The sequence below is a fragment of the Teleopsis dalmanni genome, chromosome 1, assembly GCF_002237135.1.
Source record: "Teleopsis dalmanni isolate 2A chromosome 1, ASM223713v2, whole genome shotgun sequence".
In the NCBI taxonomy this organism is placed as follows: domain Eukaryota; kingdom Metazoa; phylum Arthropoda; class Insecta; order Diptera; family Diopsidae; genus Teleopsis; species Teleopsis dalmanni.
Window position 1 is genome coordinate 169,292,989 of NC_051846.1, and position 4,921 is coordinate 169,297,909.

Here is a 4,921-nt window from a genome sequence, read left to right on the forward strand (position 1 = left end):
TATAGTGTATAATAAAGTGAAACAGAAGACAGTATTGTTGTAACGGAAGGAGATCTATATTGCAGGAAATATGAAATGAAGTACAACACACGAACACATTTGATAGAATATGAATTATATAGAAGATAACTAAAAAGATGAGGTGAATTTTAGGTTATGACATGGATGATGAAGGGATGGGATATATTTGAAAGTAGGTTATATATAAGTGAAGAAACCTTGTCACTTTAATGGGTCTAAGACAAAAATCAATACGTTTTTGGTGTGTGGAACATGAGAATAGATGATCGACGATCTTACAGGTCGTATTGCATGCACAGCGTATCTATAATAATAGATGGTGGACATCAAAGCGAATAAAGTTGTAGTTAAGATTTGACGTAACACAAAACAGTCAATTTTTCGAATAAATGTCACCTGTTTACATTCCTATTGGGGATTTCCACAACTCTTCAAAAGAAGTCTACTCAAAAGAAAGTGCACCACTTCTCTGTTAACATTTTTATTATTTATAATATAAAGTTATATACGTATATATATTTTATACAATATATAACTTTCATTTTTACTTAATTGATCTACTTAACTGATCAAAGCTACTTAGTTGAGCTTTATAGTTATACCATTTCTAAAGAAAATTAGCAATAATTTGAGGCTTTAGAAAATAAACAAATTACATTTCTTTAAGTAACATAAGGTGACATGTGCAAAACTAATACATTTTTATACAGTATCCTGTATGAAAACAGGTATAGGAACAATTTGTTAAATATAGCAACTTGTCTCTTTAAAATATCAAGTGCGCCCTCCTAAAAAACATAGTTTGGTAACAAGTACATTATTATGCTGATAGATACCCATGTGGCGTTATAGTGAATAGAACACTCCCTATTTATTAGTATGTCAGTCACTATTTTATGTGGCGAATTCCCGACTTCGACTACAATGAATACTCAAGTTAACTTCAGTAATAATCTCACCTATCCATAAATTGCTCTCACTCTACTCTTTCACACATCCTTTACCCAATACCATAGATTCTTTTCAAATTATTTGGCATATAAATCTTCATGGGCTACCACAACAACATAGATAATAGTTTTTCGTTAAATCATACTGAGCCAGTATTCTTTTCAAGATCACGATTGTTTAACAACGCAGTTTTCAGCAGAACTAAGACTTATACTTTTGAGACTGAAAGACGTTCTCCTCGTACATAAAGAATAGCCCCTATCGATTTAAGATCAGGATATAAGAACACGCTAAGCAGCTATTCGTCATGCATAAATCAGTCAATTGCCAATATGTGTCCGAAATGCAGTTCTATTCTACAAGAGGTTGTTCATTCATTATTATGCCCGAATGCGTTCAAGAATTTCAGACCTAATGATTTATGGATGTGGCTTGTTGTAGTAAATATTCCTTCACCTGGATACAGGTAAGATTCAAGAAACCTACCTACTTCTTCAGTCTTTTTTTTATCTTACATCATATCACTTCGGCACATTCTAACCATTGTGTAATGTCTCATCAATCCTTTATCTACTAGGATTTGGGTCAAGTATGAATACAACATTTTGTTATTTTTGTACTTTCAAACAATTTCAATATCAATGTACTGTCCGGTGTTGAGTTTCGGCGGTACCTATGACATCAAGCATGGAGCATATTTATAAGAGAACGTCTTCGATTGCTTTCGACTGATTTAATATTGAAATTCGTTAAATAACATAATTTGGTAGAAATTATTTTAAATGTTTTCTACACTTTATAGATTAAAATAAAAAAACACGAGATAATTTTTACTATTAGATTTTAATGATTTCATCCCAAATGTTAAACTCCACAGCTTACAAGCACTAATCTTAAGAAAATAGATCTACTTCTTCTTGGGCTTGAGAATGTTGTAGGCAATAATAAGGCCCACTACACCATAGGTAGCCTTTGCAACCTAAATAAATTATTAAAATAATTATTATTAAAATGCTTTACGTAATTAGAAATAGAAAATTACATTTGCACGTCCACGCATGGTTGTGCCATTGAAATGCTTGGACAAGCCGGTCAATTTTGCTTCCTCAGCTGCATCACTAGCTCCAGCCATTTCTACAATATTCACAAAAAAATAATAATTCAAAATTGATTTTATACCATAAATTATTTATGGATCCTACAACTTACTTTTTCTTTGGGGTTCTCTTGTAGTTTGCTACTGCCAAGAAATGCAATGGAAATGTCAAATTTTCGAGGTTAGACTTATGTAATTTCGTAAATGATTTTCGAACAAATGACAGTTCGAAAATTCATTCCTTCATTGGAAGGAGTATTAGTTTTAAAATATTTTATAAAGATTTAATAAAATTAATATTTATTTGATAATAAGATATATGTCGCATAATAAATTTAATTTTAATAAATTTAAATTTCGTTTAAAACGTTTTGTTATTATAATTGTAAATTTTTTTTGCTTTAAAGAAATGAATTTCTATGTTTTCGGATAGACTGTATTATCGACACAGTCGTATAAAAAATAACTGCCTAGTTTTAGGTTGAATTGGAATTGAATGCATAAAATAAATACATATTTATTAGACAGTAAGGATTGAGGGATGAGGTACAAGTGGCAGTTTATCTTTCTAAAAGGATCAGTTATCTGTGCGTTATCTTGTTAACAAAAGCCATGGTGTTAAGCCTTTACGGCAAGCAACTAAGTTAAAACACTTTGGGCTTTTATTCCCAGGGAACCCTATTTTGCACCATATAATCATTCATCGCTTTAATGATATTTCAAATGTCCATATCAGTGACATCGGACAAATGGTTTGGGAATGAAGGTCATAGAATGGATGTGTATCTTCTGACGAGTGTCGAGTAGTGACAAAGTAACTGGGTAACATGTTTATTTATATGACAGTGAATGTTGAAGGGAGCTACTAATGGGACAATATCCCATCTGTACACTGGGTGTGCTAGATATCAAGTGGAGAACAAGCCTCAGTTCTATTCGACTCATATGCGGACTCATATGTCATACGTGTAGTTAAAATATGTTTCTTGCGCCATCTTTTGTTCATCAATTTAAAATTTGCTATAAGTATAACTGATTGACTGAAACTTGAGGGATTCCTACATTTGTTAAGACTGATGTAAAGAGAAGCAGTATGCCACTTCTGGCCGATTTAACGTGTTTAGAGTTGCCAGGAATATTTCGAAATTCATTTAATAAAAAAAATAAATATAATATATAATAAAAAAAATTTTATTTTAAATGTGAACTTATACACTACTATAATATAAAAAATCATCACCATGAATTATGGGTGAAAGTAATTATAAAATGTTCGCAAATATTAAAATCAAAAGACAATCCAAAGGTTTTCATTGAGTTAGAACAAAAATACTGAGTAATCTGCCTAAGCAAACCGATTGGAATTTGGATTAAGTACTAATCAGTTATCACTTAACAAATATAAGTCCAAAGAAGGCTTATTTCTGTAGATTTTTTGAAAGGTTAGATTAATTAGGTTGGCTATAAGTTGCGTAAAGATTTGTTTGTCTTTAGTATTACTAGATAGAGCTACATCTTTATATAGATGTTGTAGTAGTAGTAGTAGAAATACTTAGAATAGCCACTAACATTTTTTGAGGATTTAAAAGTATTTTTGGACTAGAACTTATATGAAAATTAGATCTTTGCTTTAGTTTAAATTGCGCCCAAGGGTATCGTGAAGTGTATACACAGATTATATATCTGACCGGGTTAGATTATTTACATTTCTCCAGGAATAATAAAATAGAATTAATAGTTGTGATATGTATAATAGATTCTAAGCAAATAATAATAATAACAACCGATGATCTAATCAACGAACTGTTCAGTGTTCAAAGCGAACAATGTGATAATCTATTAGTTGATCTTATCCATATTCTAGTTCAATAACGTTTTAATTTCTTAGATCTAACTTTTTTAAATAATATGATGCAATAGAAATAGAAAATAAACAACTGAGAATTTAAAGTAAAGCAGTGGAATAATATAAGTGATTGGTGACTCATTAATTCGATAAAGTAATAAAGTTAACCATGTAAAATAGTTTTTTTAAAATTCTAACGTTACGAAATTAATGTGTTATTGGTTCCAGAAATTTTTTCTGTATTCAGAATAGTATAGGATGATTTTATAAATTTATTTACAATTTATAAAGTTTTCGAGAAAGAAATAAAAGAACGAAATAAAAGTAAGACGTTTGTTATTGTATCATTTTATAGAATACTGAATTACCGAGCTATGTCTGAATATCCTTATTATTATCACTTTATCGATTACTGAGTTATCGTGTTACCTGTTATCTGAAATAGAAGTACCGAGATATCTCAATACCCGCAATATTTCACAAAATAATAAATATTGAAATATGAAACTACTTTTATTTGATATTCGATCCGAACAGCTAATAATATTAATATTTTATTTATATAAGTGACAGGAAAGTCCATTAACGAAATTATCATAATAACATTTATCACAGTAATATTGAAATACTGTGTTGAAAAGTGTTCTTTATTAGAATGGATACCAATGTTTTTAAGATCTATTATTCTAAAATACATTGAAGTTCAGTAGTCAATTTTAAAAAGTATTCGCATATACAAAAACAACAACTGTTCTGGGATTACTGGCATAAGTACTTATCATATACATAATAACATAATACAAGTATGTTGAACTAATCACATATATAAGTTATGTCATAGACAAATATTAATTATTTCCCTATGGATATGGATATATGGATATTGTCTATGGTTCCTTATTTAAAGGCTTTTTTAGAAAGTTCTTAAATAACTTAATAACTTCCTGTTATGTTACATTTTTTAAATATAGTTTCCATTATCTGTCATATATTAATACCATTTCCAT